This window comes from Lepus europaeus, chromosome 16 (assembly GCF_033115175.1).
Source record: "Lepus europaeus isolate LE1 chromosome 16, mLepTim1.pri, whole genome shotgun sequence".
In the NCBI taxonomy this organism is placed as follows: Eukaryota; Metazoa; Chordata; class Mammalia; order Lagomorpha; family Leporidae; genus Lepus; species Lepus europaeus.
In genome coordinates, this window is record NC_084842.1 from 59,782,958 (window position 1) to 59,798,143 (window position 15,186).

Sequence of the window (15,186 nt, forward strand, 5' to 3'; positions counted from 1 at the left end):
CCTGGAGCCAGGAACTCAGCCTAGGACTCCCATGTGGGTTGCAGGGGTCTAACCCACTGGGGCCATTGCTGCTTCCTCCCAAGGTCTGCATTAGTAGGAAATTGGAATCGAGAGCTGCAGCCAGGCTTGGAACTCAAGTGCTATGGTGTGGGCTGTGGGCATCCTAACTGGCATCTTTGTGGTTAGATGAGACACCTGCCCCAGCCCGGCATTTAATCTACCTCCATTTTCAGAGAAGCCAAGGAAGGCACAGTGGGAAGCACCAGCCGTTCTTTGGCAGATGTCAACATTTTCACTTTAAACAGAAGCTGGGAGGGAGGCGTCTGCCCAAGCCTCCGTGAGGCTCTGTCTCCTGCTTTTGCTCGAGGCCTGGGAGCACTGCTGCCAGAACTCTGGCAGAGAGCAACCTTTGGATCCCTTCTTCCACCTTGTCAATATCAAGAAGCAATTTACTTGAGTGCTGATAGGAACATTTCATCCTTTGACTTACTCCCTGGGAAAGCACTGTGTGCTGTGCTTGCTGGCTGGGCCAGCTGCCTCAGGAGATGCCTGGAATTCCTCTTGAGGGAACAGGAAGGGAATAGCAATGAAGGTGGCGACCACTGTGCACTGCAAAAGTGAGAGCTTTTTCCTCTATTCCTGTTAACACTAAGCATGCAAATGCCAGCGCCAAGGCCATATAGCACTGATAAAAAGAAACACTCCCGTCACAAGAGGAAGAAACCCACCATATACCCCGAACAGAGCATGGAGGCAAAGGCGGCTTAAGTGCACGATAAGCATGCGAGTTCACCGGTATGGAATACCTGGATATGCCGAGTGCTTTATGCGCACTATCTCATTCAACGCTTACAACAACTCTGCAAGGACGGAAGTGATTGCTTCTATTACCTCAATCTACAGATGAGGAGGAAGGTGAGATGACATAGGTATTATTAGTGAAGCCCGGACTCAAATCCAGGGTTTTCTCATTCAGTATCTGTAGCTCAACCATTGGACTACAGGATCAGCTAAATTAAGACAGCTATTTGGGAGGCGATAGCAATTTAGAAGGGAGATTTTGAAGTGGTTCAAGTAATGCACACTGGGAATCCCCAGCCTTTGGGGACCAGTCAATCTTCCCTTTAAACACAGCTGTCTAAAATCCATTAAGCAAATTTCTCAGACAGAGGGGAGGGGTAGGAAGGTCCCACAAGGATTTGACTCTGGGGAGGCCAAAGTTAAGCACTCTCCTGCTCTCTTTCAAGCCAAGGCTCTTAATTCAGAAGGAAGATGGGGGTTCCCATGTGGCATTCTCAATGCCTTAGTGTGAACTCAAAAGTAGCAGCTTTTCTGGGTGGAATCATTGCGAAGAATGTGCTCACTCCAGGAGGATTTTCCTGCAAAGGCGATCTCCACACAAATGCTCACTACTTGGCCAGCAGTGGGGCTAGATTTCAGCCAGGTTCAAGAACGCGGCAGGGTCCTGGCAAGTGAAGCTTGCTTCCCAAGCCAGAACTCTACACCTGCAGAGCCCAGGCCACTCTTGCTGAGCTGTTACCATCCTCTGATGGTTGTTTCACGTGACTGTGGTCTCACGTCAGCCTATCAGAGGGCAGAACCCAATTACTAGATTACTCAAAGTGCTGGTTTTCTTTCTTTTCTCTTTTTTACCACATTCAAGGCTGTGGGAGCCAAATTTCCCCCAAGCACGCTGGTTTGACTCATGAGGCCAAGCTAACAAGAGCAGCCCAGAGACTGCAACCATATTGACTGCTCTTTTCATAGGGTTGACCGACTTCACTGGCTTAGTTCTGTCACTAGATTTTGTAAAAATAGAATAATAATAATAATAGTTGGCATTGTATACACATTTTAACTCACATTAAAAACTCAAGGTCAATATAAATCAGTTTAAACCACTGGGAAATAAATATGGTCATAACTTAGTCATGCCACTTTTGGTAATTTATAGTAAAGGAATAATGCTAAGCATAGAAGGAAAAAAAAAAAACCTCAGTTCACTAAGATAATTACTCCTGTGTATTCCTAATAGGGAAAAAATGGAAACATCGCAGTTTTTTATGGGAAAGCTTGTAGGTTGGGCAAATTGCAGTTAACACTCAATAGCACTTACATGGTTTTTAGAACTGTGTTTCTGAAACGTTTTTTGGGACACATGAAGTGCCTATGGATTTATGTTATAGGAAGAAACATCGAGAAGCAAATAAGCATAAATTATGATCATAACCATGGCAAGAATGCTTAGAAGGCTCACAAAGATGATATACTACAGCAGTCTTGTTATACCTACTGATAATAACTAATATTTATTGAGTTTTTACAGATGTCAGGCACTGTTCTAAGTGGTTTTGCAATATATTCATTCAGTTTACCCTTGAAGCAATGACTTGAGCTCAGAATGACTTCTATGATTCCCTTCTTACACGTGAAGGATCTGATGCAAACAAGGTTAAGCAACTTGTCCAAACCATGCAACAAGTAAGGCAAAAGGTGGAAGATGAAATGAGGAAATCTTTTCAATTTATTTGAGACAGGAAAAGAGAAAGAGAGACAGAGAGCAAGCTCCCTTCTGCTGGTTCACCCCCTGGATATCCCAACCACCAGACTGGACTGGGGTGCGGACTGGAAATCCAATCCAGGTCTCCCGTGTGAGTGGCAGAACCCCAATTCCTCAATCCATCACCACTGCCTCCCAAGGCTACATCAGCAGGAAGCTGGACTTAGGAACTAGAGCCTGAAATCAAAGCCAGGTACCCCTATGGGAGACACAGGTGTCTGAACTGCTAGGCTAAATCTTTCCTAAACCAAGAAAGTTGACCAACCATGCATCCTAAATGTTAATCAGCAAGCTGAAAAACAGCAAAAGAGATTTTGGAGATCAAAAATGTTACATACGACAGAATGAGACTGGAACATGTAAGTGGTATTAAGAGAATCTAGATTAAATGGAAGATTCTTATCAGCTGAAAATAATTCAATCTGATTATTATTAATCATTATTATTAATCAGTAGCTGAAGTAGACTGAAGCACATCAATATCTGAAAATCCATCGGTTTAAAATTACTCAGGAAAAATTCCTTATTGGATAGCTTCAGAGAAGCCAGGCAACAACTCATGTTTGTCGAAAACTGATAGAGGAAAATCATCAAGCTTTTAGTATGTATAATTTAGAGTCACTAAATAGCTGATGAGCACAAACATCCTTGTATGAAAGTATTCCAGGTAAGAAATGTGCCATTTTAACCTGATAAAGATGGATAAGGCAATGGATGCTACCATCACAGAAACAGACACAGCCAACAGTATTGTGCTACCTGATGTTATCACAACACCATCTGCGAGATATTCACACCCCAAGCCCCAAAACCTGAATCAGATTGTATCTCTATATGTGACTTCCAATTGTTAAGAAATGCAGGAAACACAGAAATGTCCTATGTGACACCATGGGGATGAAATTAGGGAAATCCAGACTATGGAGCACTTTGGGAGGCCGAGTACATGCTTTCTTCAACAAGCTAACTGCAAGGACCAAGCTGGGGAAGGAAGGAACATGGATTAAGAGACTAAAATTGGGGCTGGTGCTGTGGTGTAGCAGGTAAAGCCATCCCCTGCAGTGATGGCATTCCATATGGGCATCAGTTTGAAACCTGGCTGCTCCACTTCCAATACAGCTTTCTACCATGGCCTGGGAAAGCAGAAGATGGACCAAGTCTTCTGGACCCTGCACCTGCATGGGAGACCCAGAAGAAGAACCTGGCTCCTGGCTTCAAATTGGCACAGCTCTGGCCATTGCAACCATTTGGGGAGTAAACCAGTAGGTGGAAGATCTCTCTCTCTCTGCCTCTCCTTCTCTCTGTGTGTAACTCTGCCTTCTGAATAAATAATCTTTAAAAAAATCTTTAAAAAAAACGCCCACTATATTGCTCACCAGTGGGGTGACCCAGAGGAAAGAACTTAATGTTTTACCTCAGTTTCTTCATTTGGAAAATAGGGATAACAATACTACCTACTTATTGTTCGATAGAGTTGTTATGACAATAGAATGAATAAAATTTCTCCAGTGCCAAGGAAAATCATAGCACACATCAAACACTATATGGACATGCTATTTTTATTGTGCGTGGGTTTCATTGTTTTTTTTTTTTTTTTAAGTCTCTGGGAGTCTTCACTCATTATCTCATACCCAACAACTAATCCTTAGACCCTTAATGCATCACCTACTATTTTCCAGTTTGTTTAAAGTGGAACAGGAACTTAAAGACACTTGCAAAGCAATCTGGGCAAATATGCTAGATTTTAATGATTTACTTTCCATCTTTCATATTTTGGTGGGGTGGGTGTCTAGCCTTTTCTAGGATTTTTAAAGCCACTCGATTTTCTTATGAATCTTCTTTGTGCATTATATTTTCATTCATAATAACCAACATTACAAGTTTTCCACTGCAATCTTTATAAACATGTGTGAGAACAAATAAAGCTGACTCGTACTAAACAAGCCACACAGCTTCTGGAGACGTGTCCAGGTGCCCTCCGAGAATGCTCCCTGCCACGTGTTGAGCCTGCTGAGACATCAGACGGCACAGAGGTTGCCTCCATCAATCTCGTAGTTTTGTTAAGTAGAAATCTGTTAAGGAAATCTATTGCACACAAGTCAGCAGGGGTTGTGCGGTCTTCCTTCTAATCCAATGTTCAAAAAAGGCATTATGACATGTATTATAATTCTTGTTCACCAAGGGAAAAAAAATCACCACTTCAGTTTGTTGACAGTCCTTTTTAGTAAGTGCATTCACAGAGGGCAGTGTAGAACCACAATGAGCAGTGAATATTGTTCACCCTGCACTCTGTGGCCCAACAATGGGGTGCTGTACCGCACCACACAAGGGGGCTCTGAGCAGCAGCGGTCACAGGTGGTACTCCTTGCAAGGACTGTGAACACGTTGAGCGCTGCATTTACAAGGCTTGATTTCCTAAATGCCGCAGCAGTCAGAGGGGAATCTAGGCTTCACATTAAGAAGGTTCACACACTCTAATATTCACATTCTAGTTTCATTTTGACTATAAACTTACACAGAAACCAAATGATCAAATCTGCATTTCCTTCTAACTCTATATGCAAATAGTGGGGCAGGGATTCCCCTTGCAGTTGGCATTCCTTAGCAAGAATTCTGGTCAAACGGAGACTCTGAAGATGTGAACCACCTTAACACCAATCTTCCATTCTAGCAGACTTGGACACTTCCTGCGTTTTGCAAGACTTCACAGATCTCATTGCAAGCTCCAGCCTCTGCAACACACCCGTTGTGACTTTGCTTTCTGCCCAACTTTTCATTCTCACAGATCTCCAAGAGCGGGCGAGAGGAAGTGAGAGAGGTGTGCAGCGAGTGCTGCATGAATTCTCATCACTTGGCAGATGGAGAAGCCAAGGTTACAAGTCAGGTCTACTTTGCTCACTACAGGGCATGCCATACTTCTCTTCTGACTTCTAGATTTGATCATGGGTACTTCAAGGGGTTTATTTTCAAGCAAACTATTTCAATGAAGCTCATCTCAGGCAGGGACAGCTTCAGGGGAACAAAAGGCAGCAACAAAATTGTGGCTGGGATTCACCGTCTCCCACCCCTCGGCACTTCCACTTGTTTCTAGAAGTCTCTGCCTGAAGTTCTTTCAGAAGAATTTCACCACTTAAAAATTCGTTGAGACCAAACTGAAAGAGTCTGGTCTCCAAGCTCTCTAAATGTAATAATGTCAGGTGCTGCTGGCGCACTCATCAAAATCACCTTTGCCTTCGTTCAGGGTGATGTGTTTTCCAGCTACACCAATGAAGACAGGATGATATCGAAGGCAGAGCCCTCTAACTTCCCCAATGTACACGCTTCCTAAAACCTGCTCCCCTCTTTTGCTCATCTGTTAGCAGATTGCTCTTTCATAGACTGAAAACCAATTGGCATTATTCAAAGTTATGCTAAACCACAAATTTGGGGGAGAGGGTCTCTGTTTTCTTGGTTTATGGAACCAAAATTATAAAAATATATTTAAGTTATACAACATTATGCTTTGATATACATACACATTGTGAAATGGTTAGTACAGCCAAGCTAAGTAACATAACCCATCACCTCATGTAATTGCCTTTTGGTGTGTGTGCAGGGAGAACATTTAAGACCTTCTCTCTAAGCAAATTCTGAGAACAAGTATAACTATAGCTTTAGCAAATATGGTCGCCATGCTGTGCATTTTACTTCCAGAACTTTTCATCCGGCATAACTGAAACTTTTTCGTATATGACCTACATCTCCTCATTTCCCCACTCCTACTACCCCCGACCCCAAGCCCTGGAAACTGCCATTCCACTCTCCCATCAAGGAGACTTGAGTTTGACTTTTCCACGTTCTACATCTAATTGACACCAGAAGGTATTATTTGTCTTTCTGCACTCGGAGTGTTTCACCCAGCATCCTGTCCTCCAGGGTCATCCACGTTGTTACAAATAACAGCATTTCTTCTTTCCTAAAGCTGAATGATACTAACATTCGACTGGACAAATGCAGCAAATTTTCTTGATCCACGCATCCATCAACAGATGCTTCAGTTGATCCCATATCTTGGCTGCTGTGATTAATGACACAAAGAATATGGGAGTGCAGATATCTCTTCAAGATAGTGATTTCATTACTTTTAGATATGCACATAGAATTGGGATTGCTGGATCATGGTAGTTGTGCTTTTAATATTTTTAAAGAACTCTATATTGTTTTCCATAATGACTACATCTATTTACTTTCCTACCAACTTATACAAGGATTCCTTTTTCTCCATTGTCTCACCTGTACTATTTGCTTCCCTCTGCCATTGGGGAGAGCCATTCTGACAGGTGTGAGGTAATGTATCATTGTGGTTTTGACTTCCTTTCTCTGACGATTAGTGGTACTGGCCATCTTTTCATACACCCATTGGCTATTTGCATGTCTTTTTTTTTTAAATAGATGTCTATCCAAGTCCTTTGCCCACTTTAAATGGGCAATTTGTTTCCTTGTTATTGAGTTGCTTGAGTTCCTTATATATTTTCGATAATAACTCTATAGTAGATGTATGGTTTGCAAATATGGCCTCCCATTCCATAGGCTGTCTCTTCACTCTGCTAATTGCTTCTCTTGTAGGACAAACGTTTCAGTTTCTAGGAGTGGGTGTTTTGATTAGTAGTTAACACGCACATGGTAAGGGCCCGTGCTGTGGTGTAGCCAGTAAAGCTGCTCCCTGCAGTGCCAGCATCCCATATGGGTACCGGTTCTAGTCCCAGCTGCTCCTCTTCTGATCCAGCTCTCTGCTGTGGCCTGGGAAAGAAGTGGAAGATGGCCAAAGTCCTGGGGGCCCTGCACCTTTGTGGGAGACCCAGAAGAAGCTCCTGGCTTCTGGCTTTGGATCGGTGCAGCTTCAGCCATTGCAGCCATCTGGGGAGTGAACCAGCAGATGGAAGACCTGTCTCTCTCTCTGCCTCAGTCTCTCTGTAACTCTGCCTTTCAAATAAATCAATCTTTAAAAAAAATGCACACGGTCTACACTGAGGTGCCTGGCTTCTGACTCCAGCTTCCTGCCAACGAAGAACCGAAGCAGCAGTAAAGTATCAAGCAGTTGCATTCCTGGCACACACATGGGAAACCTGGATTGTGTTCCCAGCTCCTGGCTTCAGCCCAGCCCAGCCCTGACCATTGTAGACATTTAGAGAGTTAACCAGTGGATGGCAGCTTTCCTTCCTCCTCCCCATCTTTTCAAACAAAATTAAAAAAAACTTTTTGGTTTCATGCAGTACCATTTGTCTGGTTTTGCTTTTGAGGTTATAGCTAAGAAATCATTGCCTAGATCAATGTCAAAAAACATTTTCGGGGCTGGCACTGTGGCATTGTAGGCTAAGCCTCTGCCTATGGTGCCAGCACACCATGGGGGTGCCAGTTCCAGTCCTGGCTGCTCCACTTCAGATCCAACTCCTTAATAATGTGCCTGGGAAAGCAGCAGAGGCCCAAGTTCTTGGGCCCCGCACCCATATGAGAGACCCAGAACAAACTCCTGGCTCCTGGCTTCGGATCAACTCAGCTCTGGGCTGTTTCGGCCATTTGGGGCTCAGACTTGTGGATGGAAGACTGCTCCTGTCTCTCCCTCTGTCTGTAACATTGCCTCTAAAATAAATAAATGAACCTTTAAAAAACAAAGCATTTTCCCTCAATTTTCTTCTATTTTTATAATTTCAGGTCTTACATTTATGTGTTTAATCTATTTTATGTTTGGTTTTATAAACGAAATTTCATTCTTCTACATTGTGGATAACCAGTTTCTCAAATTACTCAAGAGATTTATTCTTGTATGTTCCTGCAGCCTTTGTTCAAGATCAAATACACTGTGTGAATTTATTTCTTGGCTCTCTATTTTGTCCCATTGATCTATATGTCTGTTTTATACCAGCACCCTGCTTTCAGATAAACAGCTTTGTAGTATATTTTTAAATCAGATAGTGCACTGCCTCTAGTGTTGTTCTTGTTCAAGATCACTTTGGCAATTCTGGATCTTTTGTGGTTTCGTATGGATTTTTCTGGTTTTTCAAAATCTATTTCTGTGAAAACTTCCATTGAACTTTTGATACGGACTGCATTGAATCCACAGGTCACTTTCAGTAGTATAGACATTTTGAGGCTATTAATTCTTCCAATTCATAATTATGGAATATCTTCCACTTATTTACATCTTCTTCAATTTCTTTCATCAATGTTTTTGGTTTTCACTATACAGATTTCTCAAGTTCTTGGTTAAATTTTTTTCCACACCTTCTATTCCTTTTGATATTGCAAATGGGATTATTTTAATTTCTTTTTTCAGATAATTCATTGCTTTTGTGTAGAAATCCAACTTATTTTTGCATTCTGCAACTTTACTGATCTTGTTTATTAGTTTGAACAGTCTTTTTGGTAGAGTCTCAAGGACTTTTTATGAATCATGTCAGCTGCAAAGAGTCTGTTTTACTTCTTCCTTTTGAATTTGGGTAATGTATCTCTTCTTCTTCTCTATTGGCTCTTCTCAGGAGTATATTAAATAGAAATAACTAGAGTGGTGATAACTGTCTTGTTCTTGATATTACAAGATATGCTTTCAAGTTTTCATCATTGAATATGATGTTATCTGTGGGCTTGTTATACATGGGCTTTATTTATTTATTTATTTATTGACAGGCAGAGTGGACAGTGAGAGAGAGACAGAGAGAAAGATCTTCCTTTTCCATTGGTTCACCCCCCAATGGCTGCTGCAGCCAGCGCACTGCGCTGATCCAAAGCCAGGAGCCAGGTGCTTCCTCCTGGTCTCCCATGCGGGTGCAGGGCCCAAGCACTTGGGCTATCCTCCACCACACTCCAGGGCCACAGCAGAGAGCTGGACTGGAAAGGGAGCAACCGGGACAGAATCTGGCGCCCTGACTGGGACTAGAACCGGTGTGCCATCGCCACAGGCAGAGGATTAGCCTATTGAGCCACAGCGCCTATACATGGGCTTTATTATATTAATTCCTTCTATACATAATTTGCTGAGAGTTTTTATAACAAAAAATATGTTAAATTGTGTTGAATGTTTTTTCTGCATCTATTGAGAAGATCACATAATTTTTAGCCTTTGTTTTTTTTTTTTTTTTTTTTTTTGACAGGCAGTGTTATACAGTGAGAGAGAGAGACAGACAGAAAGGTCTTCCTTTGGTTCAGCTCTGAAATGGCAACTACAGCTGGCACGCTGTGCCGATCTGAAGCCAGGAGCCAGGTGCTTCCTCCTGGTCTCCCATGCGGGTGCAGGGCCCAAGCACTTGGGCCATCCTCCACTGCCTTCCCGGGCCACAGCAGAGAGCTGGACTGGAAGAGGAGCAACCGGGACAGGACCGGCGCCCCAACTGGGACTAGAACCCGGAGTGCCAGCACCACAGGCAGAGGATTAGCCTTGAGGATTAGCCTAGCCAGCCAGCCTTTGTTTTTCTAATGTGGTATATCACATTTACTAATTAGTGTGTTTTGAACTCTCCTTCTGATGAGGTTCAAGACATGTGACCCCAAAACGTGGCACCTTGGGATATGGAATATTTTAGGTGGAAGGAATTTGAGAACTAGCACATGCACAAAGGTCTCTCTGACCTTGCCTTGTTCGTCTCCCCTGAAGCAGTTTGAAAAGTCTAAGATTTTTCTGGCCTTCCCTCATGTGAGCACTCTCCTTGTACCCAGAGGGAAGCGACACCCTTATCTTCATCTATCACAGAGAAGAATCTGAACAAACAGGCCTTTCTGTACGTCCCCCTGTTCACTTCCAGCAGATCGTATTCCTGTCTTATCAGATTTCTCCATGATGGCCTTAACAAACATAGCAAAATCAACATATACATGTTTAACTGTTTCTTCAGGTCTGGATCTCCTTATGAAATTCTCACGTCAGAGCTGATGCTGTGAGTAATGGATTAAGCCACCATCTGCATCCTATTTGGGCACTGGTTCGTGTCCCAGCTGCTGCACTTCGACCCAGCTACCTGTTAATGTGCCTGGGAAAGCAGTAGAAGATAGCCCAAGTGTTTTGGCCTCTGCAGCCATGTGGGAGACCTGGAGGAGGCTGCTGGCTCCTGGCTTCAGACTGACTGTTGCAGCCCTTTGGGAAGTGAACCAACAGATGGAAGCTCTTTCTTGCCCCCTCTTTCTCTGTAACTCTGCCCTTCAAACAAATAAAATCTTCTTTAAAAAAGAAAATGCGGTCTGCAGTGCCAGCATGCCATATGGACGTCAGTTCAAGTCCTGGCTGCTCCACTTCCAATCTGGCTCTCTGCTATGGCCTGGGAAAGCAGAAGATGGCCCAAGTCCTTGGACCCCTGCATCCATATGGGAAATCTGGAGGAAGCTCCTGGCTCCTGGCTTCGGATCGGCGCAGCTCTGGCCGTTGCAGCCAATCGGGAAGTGAACCAGAGGATGGAAGACCTCTCTCTCTCTCTCTACCTCTCCTTCTCTCTGTGTGTAACTCTGACTTTCAAATAAATAAATAAATCTTTAAAAAAAAAAAAAAAAGAAAATGTACACATTGGAGTCCCTGGGTTCACTTCTTAAATAAAAGAAAAATTCCTGCATCAGGTAAACCTTATATAAAATAAATTTTATATGTCTATCTTGTTCATATACACCATGAACTTAGGAGAAAAAAAAAGATATTTCTGCTACCCTACACAGGCGTTACAGGAATGAGCCCCACGTGATCACTGAGTATGATCCTTTCACTGTGCTGCTGAGTTTGGTTTGCTAGGACCTCAGTGAAGATGTTTGCATCTCTGCTCAGTTCATCAGGGACACTGGCCGATAATTTTCTTCTTTCCTGTAGTATCCTTGTCTGACTTTGATAACAGGGTAATGCTAGCCTCATGAATTGAGTTTGAAAGTGCTCGTTCCTCTTCAAGTGTTTGGGAGAGTTTAGCCATATTAGCAATATTTCCTTAAATAGCTGGTAGAATTCATCCGTGAAGTCATCAGGTCCTGGACTGCTCTTTCTTGGAGGTCTCTGATCATTGGTACACTCTTGTTTCTTGCAACTGATCTGCCCAGATTTCCTATGTCTTCATGATTCAGTCTAGGTGCACTGCCTGTGTCTAGGAATTCATTCATTTCTTCCAGGCGATCCAAATTGCTGCTCTGTATTTGTTCATTGTAGTGTCCTATGAACCTCTGTATTTCTGTGGTATTGGTTGTAAAAAAAAAAAAAAAAAAAAAAAAGCAGCAGCTCTTAGTTTCATTGATCTATGTTTTCCATCTCCAGCTCATTTATTCTGCCCAATCTTTATTATTTCCTCCTTTCTTTTAGCTTGGGGCTTAGTTTGTTCTTCTTCTAGTTCCTTGAGATATAAAGTTGGGATGTTTGAGATCTTTTTTCTTAATATAGGCATGTATTGTTATAATCTGATCTCTTAGAATTTCTTTTCCTGCCCCTTGTAAGTCTGGGTATGTTGTGTTTGCATTTGCATTAGTCTTAATTTTTTTTCTTTATGGCTTTCATACAAAAGTCTTTAATTTTTATGAAATCCAATTTATCGATTTCTTTTGTTGTTTATGTTTTTGATGTCATAGCTAAGAGACTAATGCCACATCTAAGCTCAAAAAGCTTTACCCCGTGTTTTCTTTAAGAGTGTCAGTTTGGGCTTTTATATTAAGACCACTGATCCATTTTCAGTACCTTTTTATATAGGATATGAGATAAGGGTTCAACTTTACTCATTTGCCTGTGGATGACCAGTTTTTCTGGCATTCTTTGTTGAAGAAACTATTCCTCTCCTACTTGAAGGCAGAATGCGAGAGAGAGATCTTCCATCTGTGGTTCACTTCCAAATGGCTACAACAACTGGGGCTCCAGGACAACGCCAGGAGCAAGGAACTTCATCCAGCTCTCCCACATGGGTTGCAGGGGCCCAAATTCTTGGGCCATCTTGTATTGCCTTCCCAGGCACGGTAGTAGGGAGCAGTATCAGAAGTGGAGCAGCTGGAACTCAAACCAGTGCTCATATGGGATGTTGACATTGCAGGCAGTGGCTTAACCCACTGTGCCACAATGCTGGCCCCCAAAGGCTTCTTAATTTTTTGTCTCATTCCATACTGAAGATGGTTTTATTAATATTATTCTCTTAAAACATTTGTGTACCTCCTATAAATATTGTTGATGTTCATTGACCCTTGAAAGTCTCTCTGAGATGAGCATTTCTATATCTTGGGTTTCTGCTGAGACTGCTCCCGGACAGCCCTACAGCTTGTCAGAGGTCCATCATGTCTACTGTCTAACTCAACCATTCTCCAGCGCACTGGCTGGGATCTTTCTGCAATCTTGACAAGGGTTATACAGTCCCACTCTAGGCTTTGTCTTTGTAAGATGCTTCCTTGGGAGGGCTTTGGATTTGAACTTTCCCCAGAAGACATTTCTAAATGTTAATGCAATCTGACATCCAAAGAGATGTAAATGTTCAGATCTAGAAATTCCTGGCTCATTTTTAATGACCAGCTTTTATTTTAGCTCCCTTGTCTCCTCTACCTTTTACGAGAAGACTAAACCAGGGGCCTTCTGTGTTCTGCCTGGAAGTCTTCTTGGCTAGATCTCTCAGTTCAGCAGTGCATTTTCTCTTCCCATGTTATCATAGGCAATAGCACTGAAAAACATGCTGTCACTGCACAAAACATGGATCCCCTATTTTTCTTATGTCCAGTAGCCTTTTCCTCACTTTCCATTATGCTTTCAACGGCAGCCTCCTCAAAGGACAACATGCTTCCACTAAGTCTCCTTAAAGTCCTTATTTTATTTTATTTTTTAAGATTTATCTTATTTATTTGAAACACAGAGTTACAGTGAAAGAGAAACACAGAAAGAGAGATCTTCTATAATCTGGTTTACTTGGTCGGGGCTGGGCCATGCCAAAGCCAGGAGCCTGGAATTCCATCTGAGTCTCCCATGTGGGTGGCAGGGGCTCAAGTACTTGGGTGGAAAGCAAAACAGCCAGGACTCAACCAGTGCTCTGATTTGGGATCCGGCTTTGCAGGTGGCAGCTTAACCTACTGAGCAACAGTGCCATCCCTTTTTCAAGTCCTTTAGTTCTCACTTTAACCCTCTCCTTAAAATCCTTCTGCATGCTACCCACTATTCAAATCCAAAGCTTCTCGTACATTTAGATTTTTGTTAGAGCACACCCAGATAAAAGATCTAGGTATAAAAATCTGTATTCATAACTATGTATGCAAAACACATTACTCTAGGCTGGAGCAAGGAGCCAGGAGCTTTATCTGGGTCTCCCAGCAGATGGAAGATTCTCTCTCTCTCTCTCCCCCCTTTTATCTCCATCTTTCAAATAAACAAATGTCTTTAAAAATTACCCCAAAATTAGTGACATAAAGCAACAACCAACTTTTTTTTTCCAGTATCCCATAATGTCCATGAGTGAGAAATTTGGGAACAGTTTATCTTAGCAGTTCTGGCTCAGGATTTCTCATGAAGCTGTGGTCAAGACGTTGCCCAGAGTAATAGCCACTTGAAGGGCTTGATTGGAACCAGCAAATCTCACTTTCCACATGGCTCACTCATGGGGCTGGCAAAATGGTGCTTGTTTTTAAATGGTCTTAGTTTCCCATCACATTCACATCAAAGGCATGCTGAGTGCCCCCACTGCATTGGCTTCTCTCGAGTCTGTAATTCAACGCAGAAAAGTAGAAACTATGTCGTAATGTAATCCCCAGGTTTGGCACTGTGGCAAAGTGAGTTAAGCCAGAACCTGCAGTGTCAGCATCCCTCATGGGAGCCAGTTTAAGTCCCAGCTGCTCCACTTCTGATCCAGCTCCGTGCTAATGTGCCTGGGAAAGCAATTGAGGATGGCCAAAGTCCTTGGGCCCTTGCACCTACATGGAGACCTAGATTAAGCTTCTGGCTCCTAGCTTTGGGCTGGCCTAACCCTTGTCATTGTGGCCATTTTGGGAGTGAACCAGCAGGTGTAAGCTCTCTCTTTCTCTCTCTCTCTCTCTCTCTGTAACTCTGCCTTTCAAATAAATAAATATATTTTATGTATATATTTATGTATATTCAAACTCCATCACATATTCTATTCATTATACACATTAACTCTGATCTCTGATGCAATGTGGGAGAAGGCCAATACAAGGGCACCACTAGCAGGAGGCAAGGATCATGGGGGACAGCTTGAGAATGGGCTATCATAGTATGTATATTCCATTTGTGTACTTATACATTTCTATTATGATACACCCATACTTTTCAACAAAGAGCCACTGAGTATCTACCATGCACACTGTTCTCAGTGTCAAAGAAATGCTAATCTTCAAACTCCTACTCTCATGAACCCTTGTTCCTAATGTGGGGAGACAGCCAACATCAAACCACATAAACGAACCCTATGTCAGCTGGTGATAAGTGCCAGAAAGGAAAATAAAAACAGCGTAGAGGGGTTAAGGATTTGCAAGGAGAGGGACACAGGATTTGACTTTAAATAGCACGGTGTGGGAAAGTTTTGCGCATGAAGTGACACTTGATCCAAGATCTGAAGGCAGAGAGGGAGTGGTGTCTAGTAGAAGCATTTCCAGGATAAGGAGAAAAAGCTGCAAAGACACTGGGGTGACAACATCTTTGGGAGATTTGAACAAGG